Source organism: Callospermophilus lateralis, chromosome 17, assembly GCF_048772815.1.
Source record: "Callospermophilus lateralis isolate mCalLat2 chromosome 17, mCalLat2.hap1, whole genome shotgun sequence".
NCBI classification, from domain to species: domain Eukaryota; kingdom Metazoa; phylum Chordata; class Mammalia; order Rodentia; family Sciuridae; genus Callospermophilus; species Callospermophilus lateralis.
Genome location: NC_135321.1, coordinates 69,603,724 through 69,620,078, shown reverse-complemented (window position 1 = coordinate 69,620,078; position 16,355 = coordinate 69,603,724).

Here is a 16,355-nt window from a genome sequence, read left to right as displayed (position 1 = left end):
CGAAGCAAGCAAGCGATGGGGAGAAGATTCTAGGCTCGCCTTTACACAGGAAAATGCAAACAATGGTCGATTTTAAATGGGAAAGGCTTTTTTTTTTTTTTAAGGAATACAGTCCCCTTGACCTGGAAATCTGTAAACCCCCCGCCCCCCCCCCCCACATTTGACTGATTTGACTTCAGCTGAGGCGGGGAAAATGTCACGGGGATACCTTCAGGTGGCCAGTGGCCTGTGTTTTCCTATCAATGTCAGGAGCTGGGCAGTCCCCACATCTGACCCGCCATCGTGGGCCCTGAGAAACCCGCTCGCCCATCTCAGCAGAGGGACATCCCAGAGCAGGATGGGCTAAGATCAAAATCATGGAAACGGGCAGCTGCGAGTGGTGAGGCCAGTGGAGACCCACACTGGGCCCCCACCACGGGACACGGGTGCCCACCGGTGCCAAACACACACGACACCCGCTCTTCGCTCCTCTGCACTCTGGCGGCTGGACCTAGGGTCCGCTCACCTGGACACTGAGATTGTTTAGCTGGAAATGTACCAGCCACGAACAGGGAGATGGCTGTCCTGCGTGTGTTTTTCCTGGACCAGGGGATCTAGGAGATGGGGACAAGAAGGTGACAACCCTGCAAACAGAAAGCGGTCACCTCCTTCCACCTGCTGCAGCATTCAAGCGGAGGAGGCCGGGGCTGAGAATTATTGAGGTGCCTGGGGAGGCCGCAGCCTCTTCTGGGAAGTGTAGGAGCCATGGGGGGGGGGGGTGGGCAGCAGCCCCACTGGGAGGGAGAAGATCAGAGAGGCCAGTTCCAGCTTTGGCTGGCCTGTTCCCCTGCCGATGGGGCCACAGGCAGAGAAAACAGGGCCCAGCACAACCTTGGCTGGCCCAACGGTCCTCGTAAAATCACAGACTCCTTTTAAAAAGTAATAAAAAGAACGAGGTCCAGAACACCAGGCCAGGGGAGGACACGGGGTGAAGATGTGAGAGGGCGGGGGAAGCAGCCTCGGGGCCCAGCATGTGTGTGTGTGTGACCCTATTGTGGCCCAGCCCAGGTCCTCAGGCCACCACAAAGTGCCACCTCCACTCTGCCCTCCCCTCCCGCCTTCCCAGACCCAAACAGCCCAGGGATGGCTGAGTTCTTGTCCCCACTCGGCAGCTGCAGCGGCCACCTCTTGCTTCCCAGCACTGTGGGAGGAGGTGGGGACCCTCCCGAGAGGCTTTTGCATACCTTCCAAAGCACAAGTGAAAAGAGAGAGGGCTGTAAAAGACACCTTTCAAAGGCAGCGCTCCCTCACCTTCCCTGAATAGGGACAGCCTCAGAAACCTCCGGTGCGGCTGATTTCTGTTTCTGTCTTTGGAGAGATGTTTTTCCTGGGCTGTCTGTCGGCAGCGGTGGTGGGGAGGGAGGTTTGGAAAGCCTTCAGGATAAGCAACAGCGGGAACAGGCGCATTCACCCGGAGGAGGCCACACACGGAGACTGCAGGGAACACACACACACACACACACACACACACACACACACACACAAATGCGTGCAAACAAAAAGAAATCTCCATTCAGCCCATCTTTCCACACGAAGCCAATGCACAGCAAACACTGCAAAATCTCGGTGGCCACTGGGTCTTGAGACGGTGGAGATTAACCCTCTGGGCGCTGCCTGTCCGTTATCCTGCCTGGGGAATGGAGAGAGGAGCTGTGAGAGTGGGTAGAACATGTGGTTAAAGGGAGAATCAGGCCACCAAATCGGAAGATGCAAATCACACTAAAACCGAGGGGACCCCTTTTAAATGTTGGCAATGGCAATATTGATTATTCCATGTTAATCACAATTTTAATGAAAGAATAAAGGAAATACGCTCAAATGTGGGGGTGGGATCATCCAGCCCAGCTGGGCCTCACAAATTTGAATATGCCGGCGACCCCCTGGGGGTCTGGTTGACCTGCAGAGATGAATGGGGAAGGGTGGCCCTGGAGGGGAGGGGGATGGCCAGCAAGTTCCCAGGTGACAGTGACATTGCTACTGGCCTGATAGAGGCCACGTCCTTCCCCTTTACACCTTTTGGTGTTTTACAATCTTCCATAATGAACAGGTGACTGCTTTGAGTAATGATGAAGAGCTCCTTTCCGTAGGTAAGGTGTGTGTGGATTAAGTTTGGTACCTCTCGGGACCAGGGTCTGGAGCACTGGGGGGTGACAAGAAAGACCATTCAGAGCCTTGATTCTCAGCCTAGAGTGGGGGTCTCTGGGGAATCCCCAGGAAGCCCCACAAAGCAAAGCGCTTGCCCCCGGGACTCCTCGGGATCTGGGGGAGGGGCCCTGTAACCGGAGCTCCCGGACCACACACCTCGCCACTTGCAGACTGCAGACTTCCCCTGAGCTGTCCTGTGTCACTTACTGTCACTCCTCCAATCTGGGCCTTCTCTGTGGGTATCGCCAGGGCAGGGTAAGAAATGGACTGGGTTTTATGTTCTTAACGGGGAAAACTCAATGTTTTATATATTTTTATTAAGACTAAAAAGGTCCATTTTTCCATTCATAGAAAAAACCACCTGAAGAAACCACCTCTGCTCACAGTGTCTCGGTGACAGTGGGCTGTGGCCTCTTTCAGCTCTCCTTGGTGTCCACTGTCTCATCGGCCAGCCTCCTGACTGGAGGACAGACACTGGGAGGCTCAGGCTTAGCCCCACCCTCGCAGACACTGTGATCAAAACGTAAAGAAACATGGCAAAATTGAGTCTTCTTAGCTGGGCATGGACCACACAGAGGAAGCTGGACAGATCACTACGGCATGGGGGCCCATCCGTCCAGTCCAGGTGTCCACTCCTGAACCAGCCACAGTGGTCATGAGAGTCCTTTCTCTGATTGGTCAAGCCTGGGTCAGGCGTCCAGCACGAACCAGTCCCTGGAGCCACGGAGGGTCCGTGCTGATTGGCCAGGCTTCATTCTGGTGCTCCACCCAGACCCAGGAGTGTGGTCAGAAGTGTGAAAGCAGGAAAGTGAGCACTGCCCTGCACAATCGTGGGTCCTCTGATTGGAGGAAAAGCAGTAAACCCGAGACAGGGAAATCAGTCCGTGAGAAAAACCGACTCTACTCAAAGCTGGTTTAGGCCAGGCCAGCCCTCCCAACCTTTTCCTCTGTCTTGGTTTACGTAGAAAACGACAATGTGCAGAGGCATCCTGGGGACCCAAGGGAGGACGGGAGGGACCCAGCAGGGGCTGAGCTGGTCTGCTCAGAGAGCAACAGAGCTTCACCCCTCACAGTCCTGAGGGCCGGAGGCTCAGGATCAAGGAGACAGCAGGGTTGGTGCCTGCAGAGGGCTGCTTCCTGGCCCACAGACCACAGCCTCCTCCCTGGAGCCTCCGGGGGTGGAAGGGCATTCTGTGGGCCTCTTCTGTAAGAGCACCAACTCCGTCCCAAAGGGTCTGCCTCCTGATGCCATCACAGTGGGGGTTGGGACTTCCACTTACGAAGGGGACATGAGCTGGCGAGAACCACCGATGCTCTGAGGGCTACAGGAGCAGTATCTTGTACTGGGGTCAGTTGGGGGGAGCTCTGCGTTAGGACTGGATTGCTGGTGCTTAAGGCCTAATGCAGCCACTTAGTGAAACACAGTTTACTGGGACCTGTGCCCCAACACGTCCCCCTCCTGTCACACCCTATCTTGCCTCCAAAAAGGCAACCATTTATTCAGCAATTATTCATTGAGGACATGCTGTGTGCCAGGTACCGTCTTAAATGCTGGAAATACAGCAGCAAATCAAGCTGACCAAGGTCTTTGCCTGTCGGAGTTTCTTTTAAATCGCCGTGGGCGCTGGAGGCCGATGATATACAAAAGAAAAAATGAAATCGATGAAGGAAGGACAAAGTGTAAAGGAAGATGGTGTTGGAGGAAAAGGTACAGTGGAGCAAAGGAGAGGCTGACTCAAGAGGAACTCAAGAAACGCTTCTGCCTCTGGCAGTTTCGGAGCTACTCCTCGTCTGCAGGGTTTGGGTCATGTATGAAGGATCCGCCTTGTTTTACAGAGGACTTCAGTTTCCACCCTTGCCCACCAAAGCATGTCTGGGAGTGCCAAGCCTGCGCCACAGTGGCAGGGAGGTTAAAGCTTCTGCGTGACAACAGCTAAGCTACAGAAGCAAGCTAGAGCCCTTCAACAGATGAGTGGATAAAGAAAATGTGGTACATACATTCATTGGAATATTACTCAGCCATAAGAAAAATGAATTATGGCATTTGCCGGTAAATAGATGGAGCTGGAGGGCTGGGGTTGTGGCTCAGTGGCTGAGCACTTGCCTTGCACATGTGAGGCACTGGCTTCTATCCTGAGCACCACATAAAAATAAACAAACAGCTGGGTGTGGTGGCACACGCCTGTGATCCCAGCAGCTTGGGAGGCTGAGGCAGGAGGATCGTGAATTGGAAAGTCAGCCTCAGTAACAACAAGGTGCTAAGTAACTCTGTGAGACCCTGTCTTTAAATAAAATACAAAGTAGGGCTGGGGATGTAGTTTAGTGGTTGAGTGACCCTGAGTTCAATCCCTGGTACACAAAAACAAACAAACAAAATAAAGATATCGTGTCTATCTATAACTAAAAAATATTTTTAAAAAATAGATGGAGCTGAAGACTATCATGCTAAGTGAAATAAGTCAATCCCCCAAACCAAAGGCTGAATGTTCTCTCTGATATGTGGATGCTAATACACCATGAGGGTAGGGGAGAAAAGAATCAAAGTTCATTCGATTAGACAAAGGGGACTGAAGGGAAGGGTTGGGGGATAGGAATAGGAAAGACAGTGGAACGAATCGGACATCACTCTCCTACATTCATATATGAATACATGACCAGTGTAACTCCACATCATGTACCACCTCAAGAATGGGAAGTCACACTCCATGTCAACAATACACTCTACTGTCACGTATACCTAAAAAGAACAAATCAAAAAGGAAAGAAAGAAGAAAGAAAGAAAGAAAGAGAGAGAGAGAGAAAGCAAGCTCATGTGCAGGAGAACATCTAGTTACAAAATGCCAACATGGCAGTGCCAATCATGGGCAGAACCTTAGACCTGGAAAGGACTTTTTTTTTTTTTTGGTGCTGGGGATCAAACCCAGGACCCTGCATGTGCTAAGCATTTGCTCTACCACTAAGCTACACCCCTAGCCCTGGAAGGGACTTTTGAGGTTGGAGTGCACCTCCTCGGGCTGCAGATAAGGACTTGAATAATTCAGGGAGCTGGAGTCTGTACTCGTTGTCTGTCACTGCATAATAGTAATCCCCAAATTTAATGTCTTACAACAATGACCTTTTTTAAAAAAAACATTTTATTTAGAGACAGGGTCTCGCTGAGTTGCTTAGGACCTCTCTAAGTGACTGAGGCTGGCTTTGAACTCGTGATCCTCTTGCCTCAGCCTCCCGAGCTGCTGGGATTTCAGGTGTGCACTACCGTGCCCAGCTTGACAACGGCATATTTTTAATCTCCCAACTCCTGTGGGTTAGGAATCTGCAAACGGCTTAGCAGGCCCTCTGTTTTGGTCTCCGACAGGCTTTGGTCGAGGCACAAGCTTCTGAAACTCAGCTGAGCAGGGTCCACCTCCATGCCTGCTCAGGGGTTGTTAGCAGGACTGGCTGTTGCTGGCTGTTGGCTGGAGGCCGTCCTCAGCCCTTCAGTGTGACAGTTGTCCTCATCAAAGTGGGTGATGGGCAGCGGGGTCGGGTGGAGAGCAAAAGGAGGTCACGATCTTTTCTAACCTAATCATAGTGAAAGCCAGTCACTAGGAACAGTCATGCCCAGGGCAAGGGCTGCATCCCGTGTGTGTACTGAGGCAGAAATGGCAGTGCACCATCTTTGAAGAGCATCCACCACAAGGACGTCTGTGTATCACCGCTCCTCACACTCACTTCCCAAGGGACAGCCTATCCTGTCCCATCACTTTCCTCCATAATTTCTCTTGTTCTGAAAGCTAAGACGCTCTCCTTGCCTCCCACCTTCTAGGTGAAGTTCAGCTGAAGAGGCGCTGGGCACCCACCGCCTACAGAAGGTGACTGTGGCTCAGCCAAGACCCCGGGTCAAGCACCTGCCCTTAATCAGCTGAGTTTAACTCCATTCCCACCTCCAAGCCCCAGCCAGGCACAACCCCACCCAGCCCTGGGAGGCACCAGGGAGAGTCCTCACCACGGGGACTTTGGAATAAGGAGCATTTATCCAATCAGGGGGTGAGTGCCCGGGGGAGGGCCGGTGGTCTCAGGCAGTGCTCACTCTCCCTGCATTTGCTGAGAGAGGGTTTCTGGGATGTTCTCAGGCCACGGGGAGACAGGAGGTGACTTAAATCCTAACAGCCTGCTCCCTCCCCGTCCCCAGAGAGCCCGTTGGGTTGCCAAGCAGAAGACACTGTGAGGACTTCTAAGGACTTGGACTCGGGGGACGGCTGGGGTCTCCAGGTGAACACCCCTGGGAACACCCGCAAAAGAGGGTTGAGGTTTGCGGACTCTGACCTCCTTGGCGCCTCCTGTTTGGTCCGTTTTGCAGGTTTCCTTTGTATGTTTTCTTTAAAACACTCCCTTTCCATGTGGGCGACCATCCTTGGAGGCCTTTTTGAAACTCGGCTAAATACCTGAATAACTTACCTCTTTTTCTTTTTCTTTTCTATGATGCCATCCATCTCGTGACCTTGAATGCTCTTGGAGAATTCAACTGGCTTTTCCAAAGCAGCTTTAAAAACTCATCAGGTGGCGGGCAGGGGACAGGATGCCCCAGCAGCCCCCTCAAGACCCTGCAGGGGCCCCTGGAACACCCAATGCTGACTCTTTTCAGCAGGTTCCTGTCCCTTTGAAATGGTTTCTCCTCTCATCCTTACAGCTGGTTTTTAAAGTAAGCTTTGATTTCTACTTAAAGTCTCGGAGAGGCTGGCTGTGTCTCCTTTGGCTGTTCCTTTTAAAGAAATTTTCCTGCTGGGCGCAGTGGTGCCCACCTGTCATCCCAGCAGCCCGGGAGCCTGAGGCAGGAGGATCACCAGTTCAAAGCCAGCCTCAGCAACTTAGGGAGGACCGAGCAGTCATTGAGTCATTGAGCTCAGTTCCTAGAGCTGCTGTGACAGAGTCCCCCAGACTAGGGGTGACTTCAACAGAGACTGTCTACTCCCAGTCTTAGAGGCTGGAAGCCCTGGCTCCGGGTGTCATCAGAGTTGATTTCTCCCGAGTCCTTTCTCCCGGGCTTGTAGACGGCCTTCTCTCTGTGTCTGGCTCCCAATCTCCTCTTCTCATGAGATCAGTGGTCCTTAGCAGACTAGAGTCTCCCCTAAGAACCTCATTCAACTAATCACCCCTTCAAGGTCCGATCACAAAGTAGGTGTATAATAAATTCGTGGCTGGGTACCCGGGGGCACCCGTAATCCCAGTGGCTTAGGAGGCTGAGGCAGGAGGATCCCTGGTTTGAAGTCAGCCTCAGCGACTTAGCAAGGCCCTAAGCAACTCAGTGAGACCCTGTCTCTAAATACAATACCAAAAAGGGCTGAGGATGTGGCTCAGTGGTTAAGTGCCCCTGAGTTCAATCCCTGGAACTGAAAAAGAAACCAAAAGAAAATAAACGTGTGCGTATTGACTGAACGTGAAGGGAGAGAGGGCTTGGGGTTCACTCCGGCCGTCCAGATGTGTATCTCCCCAGCTTGATTCTTCTTGCCATTCCCATCATCCTTTTCTTTTTACTAATGAATTTTTGAGAAAATCAGAAGACAGACTTGGTTTCCTTTCGTCTCCTGATGGGGCTTCAATGTCTAGGTGACAGTTGAGGTTTCTGACCACGTCCCTGTTTGACCTGTGTGGCAGCCCTCACCCAGGGCCATGCTCTTCCATCTTGGTCTGTCCCCGAGGGTGCGGGGACCTTGTCACCTGCTCCAGTGTAAGCAGCCCTGGCCCCCCTGTCTCTGTGGCTCAGGAGTTGGTGTGTGGTCACACTTCCCTCTCAGGAGGTGGCACCCAAAGTCATGACCGTTAGCGCCTGGGGCCTGCCCAGTACCCGCTTCCCAAGCCTCTCAACTGTCACCTGTGCCGTAAAGGAAGGTTCCAGAGGCCTCTTCACGGTATCAGTAAGTGCTGACCACAGTCTGGATTTCCAGATCATTCTGTCATCACCCAGCACCGGGAGGTAAAAATGCCTGTACAAGGACAAGTGGCCAGCTTGTCCCCATGCACCGGGACTTCCCTGGTTTCAGTGCTGAACATTCTGCATCCTGGAAGCTCCCCAGCCCCTGGCAAACCAGGACAGGTGGCCAGCCAACCCTGGTCACTCAATCATTATGAAGCACAGCTGGGATTTGAATCCAATCAGTAGGAATCAGGAATCCACATTGGACAGCCTTGGAGAGACTGGGGTGCATGGTGACCAAGGATGGTGACCAAGGGAACATCAATCCTCCATTGATCAAATCCATGCAAAGACCCCCAAATGGATCTTGCTTCCATAAAAATAGAAGCAGAATGGCTCTGTACACGAAAACTGCAGGGATTACAGGGGAAGTCCGGCTGAGAATCCTCTCCTCTTGCCATTGGCCCTAAGGACACAGTGATTCAATTTATGATCTTGCTTTGGAAGACATCCCCACTTCTAGAGTAAGCCAATGATCTCAGATGTCCATATTAGGTGAACATGAACCATAACTTGCACTTTTTGCCCCCACTACACATACACCTGGCAAAGACTAAAGTGAACTCTTGAAGTGTGTCCTTCCACTGATAAGATTGTTCCCTGCGAGGAATGATGCTGGCTTAGAATAATAAAATAGGGACTCGGAGGGCAGCTTTGAGTTCAAATCTCTTTCCAGGGGAAAAGAGAAAACTCCGCTATGTCTGGACATTGTTATCGTCTTTTTGCTCAGCTCACATCAGGCTCATCACAAATGTGCAGACCCATCCCTCGTCTTGAGGACTTTTTCTTAAAGAAAGAATGACATCCTTGGCCTCTCCCTGACCTGAAATGTCTCATGGAAACTCTACCCAGGGGCAGGCTCTCTGCTTGGACAATGGTTCTTCGTAAGTCTGAACCCGGGGAAATGAGAAGGCACGTGCCCCACTCGGTACTGAGTGCCACTGGGCATGATCCTTGCCTCATGGGGCACCCTTGGTGCTCGATGATGAGAATCCCAGCAGACGACAGGAGCCAGCGCCCTGAGGGCTTCACCAGCCTTTAGGACGAGTGACTCCGGGTTTGCTGTGCCTGAGAATCAGCTAGGGACTTTGTTCAAAGCCCCATGTTACAGTCAGACATCCTGATGAGAGTGGGTCCCTCACCTTCATTTCAACAAGTGCCCCAGATGTCGCCACTGGGATTCGGGACAGTGATAGGTGCCCGACTTACCCCCAAATATGACAACTGGGCATTTGACACAGCAGGACCACGAGGACAGACAGGTGACAATGACCTGCATATTTCTAAGTTAGCTAGCAGAGAGGATTTGGAAGGTTCCCCATGAGTAGAAATTGCAGAGCCCAAAGTCGCGGATCTGCGTGTTTCCCTGATCCCGGCACACCTGCGTCCAAGCCTGGGGCCACAGCCCCGACCGCGTGAGAGCACCGGCCAGTTGTTTTTTGCGGTTTTATTTGTTCTGGTTTATCATCTTTCTTCCAATTTCCTCCTAAACTTTAAAAAGGTCATCTGTCATCTGCACCTTCTTCTGATCGTTTGAAAAGATGATTCATTTTCCTTCAACAAACTGAAAATTTTTGTGTGAAACACGCTTTCAAGACTTTTGAGAGTTAAAATACCAATTTGAAATACTTCTTCTCTCTTCTTCCCTCTCTCTCCACTCTCTAATTTTTATTGAAAGGTGTGTATTTATCTTATAATGGATACTTTTTTTTGCAAGGGCAGGTAAGACAAATAAAACTATTCAAGTTAAATCTGAGATTGCTGGGCTGGGGTTGTAGCTCGGGGGTAGAGCACTTGCCTAGCATGTGTGAGGCACTGGGTTCAATCCTCAGCATCACATAAAAATAAATAAATAAAAATAAAGGTATTGTCTCCATCTACAACTAAAAAAAATATTTAAAAAAAAAAAATCTGAGATTGCTTTGAAAAACCCCGGATCATCAGGTTTTTCCAGAGAAAAAGTTACTAAATGTCTGTCATCACTTTATAACAAAACGAATCAGTCTATAAAAGAGTCACCTTGAATTAAATATTAGAGACAATATCTGAAATTGATTGTAATGATATCTATTGAGTTTTTTGAAAATCCTCTGTATAAAAAATGATTCAGACTCAGACCTTAAAAAACCTTACTTTGCACAGGAATCTTCTGAAGATGTTGGCAACATGCAGTTTGTGGGCCTGGATGCAGGCAGAAGAGTCTGTGTTGAACAAACTCTGAGGAGCAACCAATACCGCTGGTCTCTCTGCTTCCGGATCATCCTATGAGCCGCTTCCCTCTGCCACTCTCTTCTGCCTCAGCAGCCACCTGTCTATAGACTGTGACCTCCAAAAACGCTGAAAAATGACCCACCCAAGATGTCCACACCCTTATCTCAGAACCTGTAAATGTGGTACCTTACATGGCAAGAGGGATTCTTTTTTATTATTATTATTATTGGTTGTTCAAAACATTACAGAGCTCTTGACATATCATATTTCATACATTAGATTCAAGTGGGTTATGAACTCCCATTTTTACCCCAAATACAGATTGCAGAATCACATCGGTTACACATCCACATTTTTACATAATGCCCTATTAGTAACTGTTGTATTCTGCTGCCTTTCCTATCCTCTACTATCCCCCCTCCCCTCCCCTCCCATCTTCTCTCTCTACCCCATCTACTGTAATTCATTTCTCTCCTTGTTTATTTTCCAATTCCCCTCACAACCTCTTATATGTAATTTTGTATAACAATGAGGGTCTCCTTCCATTTCCATGCAATTTCCCTTTTCTCTCCCTTTCCCTCCCACCTCATGTCTCTGTTTAATGTTAATCTTATCCTCCTGCTCTTCCTCCCTGCTCTGTTCTTAGTTGCTCTCATTATATCAAAGAAGACATTTGGCATTTGTTTTTTAGGGATTGGCTAGCTTCACTTAGCATAATCTGCTCTAGTGCCATCCATTTCCCTGCAAATTCCATGATTTTGTCATTTTTTAGTGCTGCGTAATACTCCATGGTGTATAAATGCCACATTTTTTTTTATCCATTCATCTATTGAAGGGCATCTAGGTTGGTTCCATAGTCTAGCAATTGTGAATTGTGCTGCTATGAACATCGATGTGGCAGTATCTCTGTAATACGCTCTTTTAAGGTCTTCAGGGAATAGTCTGAGAAGGGCAATAGCTGGGTCGAATGGTGGTTCCATTCCCAGCTTTCCCAGGAACCTCCATACTGCTTTCCATATTGGCCGCACCAATTTGCAGTCCCATCAGCAATGTACAAGAGTACCCTATTCCCCACATCCTCGCCAGCACTTGTTGTTGTTTGACTTCAGAAGGGCTGCCAATCTTACTGGAGTGAGATGGTTTCTTAGGGTGGTTTTGATTTGCATTTCTCTGACTGCTAGAGATGGTGAGCATTTTTTCATGTACTTGTTGATTGATTGTATGTCCTCTTCTGAGAAGTGTCTGTTCAGGATTTGGCCCATTTGTTGACTGGGTTATTTGTTAACTTATTGTCTAATTTTTTGAGTTCTTTGTATACTCTGGATATTAGGGCTCTATCTGAAGTGTGAGGAGTAAACATTTGTTCCCATGATGCAGGCTCCCTATTTACCTCTCTTATTGTTTCTCTTGCTGAGAAAAAACCTTTTAGTTTAAGTAAGTCCCATTTGTTGCTATTAACTCTTGTGCAATGGGTGTCCTATTAAGGAATTTGGAGCCCGACCCCACAATATGTAGATCGGAGCCAACTTTTTTCTTCTATCAGATGCAGATTCTCTGATTTGATATCAAGCTCCTTGATCCATTTTGAGTTAACTTTTGTGCATGGTGAGAGGAGGGGATTCAGTTTCATTTTGTTGCATATGGATTTCCAGTTTTCCCAACACCATTTGTTGAAGATGCTATCCTTCCTCCATTGCATGCTTTTAGCCCCTTTATCAAATATAAGATAGTTGTAACTTTGTGGATTAGTCTCTGTGTCCTCTATTCTGTACCATTGGTCCACCCTCCTGTTTTGGTACCAGTGCCATGCTGTTTTTGATACTATTGCTCTGGAATATAGTTTGAAATCCGGAATGGCTATACCGCCTGATTCACACTTCCTGCTTAGAATTGCTTTTGCTATTCTGGGTCTTTTATTTTTCCATATGAATTTCATGATTGCTTTATCTGTTTCTACAAGAAATGCCGTTGGGATTTTGATTGGCATTGCATTAAACCTATAGAGAACTTTTGGTAATATCGCCATTTTGATAATGTTAGTTCTGCCTATCCATGAACAGGGTATATTTTTCCATCTTCTAAGATCTTCTTCTACTTCTCTCTTTAGGGTTCTGTAGTTTTCATTCTATAAATCTTTCACCTCTTTTGTTAGGTTGATTCCCAAGTGTTTTATTTTTTTTTTGAGGATATTGTGAATGGAGTGTTTTTCCTCATTTCCGTTTCAGAAGTTTTGTCGCTGATATACAGAAATGCCTTTGATTTATGTGTGTTGATTTTATATCCTGCCACTTTGCTGAATTCATTTATTAGTTCTAGTAGTTTTTTTGTAGACCCTTTTGGGTCTGCTAGGTATAGAATCATGTCATCCGCAAATAGTGATAATTTAAGTTCTTCTTTTCCTATTTTTATGCCTTTAATTTCTTTCGTCTGTCTAATTGCTCTGGCCAGTGTTTCGAGAACTATATTGAATAGAAGTGGTGAGAGAGGGCATCCCTGTCTAGTACCAGATTTTAGAGGGAATGCCTTCAATTTTTCTCCTTTCAGAATGATGCTAGCCTGAGGTTTAGCATAGATAGCTTTTACAATGTTGAGGTAAGTTCCTGTTATCCCTAGTTTTTCTAATGTTTTGAACATAAAGGGATGCTGTACTTTGTCGAATGCTTTTTCTGCATCTATCAAGATGATCATATGGTTCTTATCTTTAAGTCTACTGATGTGGTGAATAACATTTATTGATTTCCGTATATTGAACCATCCTTGCATCCCAGGGATGAATCCCACTTGATCATGGTGCACAATTTTTTTGATATGTTTTTGTATCCGATTCGCCAGAATTTTATTGAGGATTTTTGCATCTAGGTTCATTAGAGATATTGGTCTGTAGTTTTCTTTCTTTGAGGTGTCTTTGTCTGGTTTAAGAATCAGGGTGATGTTGGCCTCATAGAATGAATTTGGAAGAGCCCCTTCTTTTTTGTATTTCCTGAAATAACTTGAAAAGTATTGGTATTAATTCTTCTTTAAAGGTTTTGTAAAACTCCGCTGTATATCCATCTGGTCCTGGGCTTTTCTTGGTTGGTAGTCTTTTGATTGCTTCTTCTATTTCATCCATTGATATTGGTCTGTTCAAATTGTGTGTATCCTCCTGACTCAGTCTGGGCAAATCATATGACTTAAGAAATTTATCGATGTCTTCACTATCTTCTATTTTATTGGAATATAGGTTTTCAAAATAATTTCTAATTGTCTTCTGTATTTCTGTAGCATCTGTTGCGATATTGCCTTTTTCATCCCGTATGCTAGTAATTTGAGTTCTCTCCCTTCTTCTCTTCGTTAGCATGGCTAAGGGTCTGTCAATCTTGTTTATGTTTTTGAAGAACCAACTCTTAGTTTTGTCAATTTTTTCAATAGTTTCTTTTGTTTCAATTTAGATGATTTCCGCCGTGATTTTAATTATTTCTTGCCTTCTGCTACATTTGCTGTTGTTTTGCTCTTCCTTTTCTAGGGCTTTGAGATGAAGTGTGAGCTTATTTATTTGTTGGTTTTTTTCTTTTTTTGAGGAATGACCTCCAGGCGATAAATTTCCCTCTTAAAACTGCTTTCTTTGTGTCCCATAGATTCCGATATGTTGTGTCTGTATTTTCATTTATCTCTAAGAATTTTTTGATTTCCTCCTTTATGTCTTCTGTAACCCATTGATCATTCAGTAACATACTGTTCATTTTCCATGTGATGTAGGATTTTTCCTTCCTTCTTTTATCATTGATTTCCAGTTTCATTCCATTATGATCAGATAAAATGCATGGTATTATCTCCACCCCTTTATATTTACTGAAGGTTGCCCTATGGCATAATATATGGTCTATTTTTAAGAAGGATCCATATGCTGCTGAGAAAAAAGTATATCCACTTGATGATGGTTGATATATTCTATATATGTCAGTTAAGTCTAGGTTATTGATTGTGATATTGAGTTTTATAATTTCTTTATTCAACTTTTGTTTGGAGGATCTGTCCAATGGTGAGAGAGGTGTGTTGAAGTCACCCATAATTATTGTGTTGTGGTCTATTTGATTCTTGAACTTGAGGAGAATTTGTTTTTTTTTTTTCTTTTTAAAGTAATTTCAACCTCCTTTTTTAATAATTTTTTTTTTTTTAGAGAATCTTTTAATATTTATTTTTTAGTTATCGGCAGACACAACATCTTTGTTTGTACGTGGTGCTGAGAATCGAACCCGGGCCGCACGCATGCCAGGCGAGCGCGCTCCCACTTGAGCCACATCCCCAGCCCCGAGAATTTGTTTTATGAACATCGCAGCACCATTATTTGGTGCATAAATATTGATAATTGTTATGTCTTGTTGGTGAATGGTTCCTTTTAACAGTATGTAATGTCCTTCCTTATCCCTTTTGATTAACTTAGTCTTGAAGTCGATTTTATTCGATATGAGGATGGCCACCCCTGCTTGCTTACGAGGACCGTGTGCGTGGTATATTTTTTCCCAACCTTTCACCTTCAGCCCGTGTATGTCTTTTCCAATCAGATGTGTCTCCTGGAGGCAGCATATTGTTGGATTTGTTTTTTTTAATCCATGTTACTAGCCTATGTCGCTTTATTGGAGAGATTAAGCCATTAACGTTTAGAGTTACTATTGATATATGGTTTGTACTACCAGCCATGTTTGATTATTTATCTTTTTTTTTTTTTAATTTAGTTTGTTTCCCCATGATTAGCTTTCCCCCCGCCCTCTGTCTTTACTGAGGCATTTCCCACTGATGGTTTTGGTTATGTTTTTCATTTCTTCCTCATGTAGTGTTTTGCTCAAGATGCTTTGCAATGCTGGTTTTCTGGCTGCAAATTCTTTTAACTTTTGTTTATCATGAAAGATTTTTACTTCGTTGTCGTACCTGAAGGTTAATTTTGCTGGATACAGAATTCTTGGTTGGCATCCATTGTCTTTCAGTGTTTGAAATATGTTGTTCCAGGATCTTCTCACTTTCAGTGTCTGTGATGAAAAATCCGTTGTTAACCTTATTGATTTACCCCTGAATGTAATCTGTCTCCTTTCTCTTGTAGCTTTTAATATTTTCTCTTTGTTCTGTATATTGGATATCTTCATAACAATGTGTCTTGGCATTGGTCTACTGTGATTTTGTGTGCTCGGTGTCCTGTATGCATCTACAATTTGTATATCTGTTTCCTTTTTTATTTCTGGAAAGTTTTCTGTAATTATTTCATTCAGCGGGTTACTCATTCCCTTGGTTTGAATCTCTATACCTTCCTCTATCCCAATGACTCTTAAGTTTGGTTTTTTTATGTTATCCCATATCTCTTGGATGTTTTTCTCGTGATTTTTTACCAGCCTTTCTGAGTTGGCCAGACTCTTTTCAAGATGATATATTTTGTCTTCATTATCTGACGTTCTGGCTTCTACTTGCTCCACTCTGTTAGTGATACTCTCATTTGAGTTTTTAATTTCGTTTATAGTTTCCTGCATTTCTAGAATTATTGTTTGATTTTTTTTAATAATCTCTATCTCCTGATAAAGACGCTTAACTTCTTCTTTTATCTGTTTATGTAATTCAATTTCAATGTGTTCTTTCACTGTTTGAATTTGCTGTCTCATATCCTCTTTAAGGTTCCATTCCATCTGTCTAAGGTATTCCTTGAGTTCTTTATATGACCATTTTTCTGATGACTCTAGGTCCTTCTGAATATTTAGGCTGTCCTGCATTGTTTGTATTCCTTTTCTTCCTTGCTTTTTCATGCTGCTCATGTTACCTCTTGTTCTGTTTCACTGCTGAGTTACTGCTTACTCCTATAAATTTATTTGATGCTGTCGCCGCTGGTTTCAATGAAGTTATCTCCTCCCCACATTCTGGTGACGTCAGTTCTCTGCCATGGTGGTATCCCATGCAAATGGTGACAGTTCATTTCCCTTTGCTGGGTGACCAATGCAACGGGTGGGTCCTGACTGGCTCTCCCAAGCCCCGTTTCAATCCTGTGGCC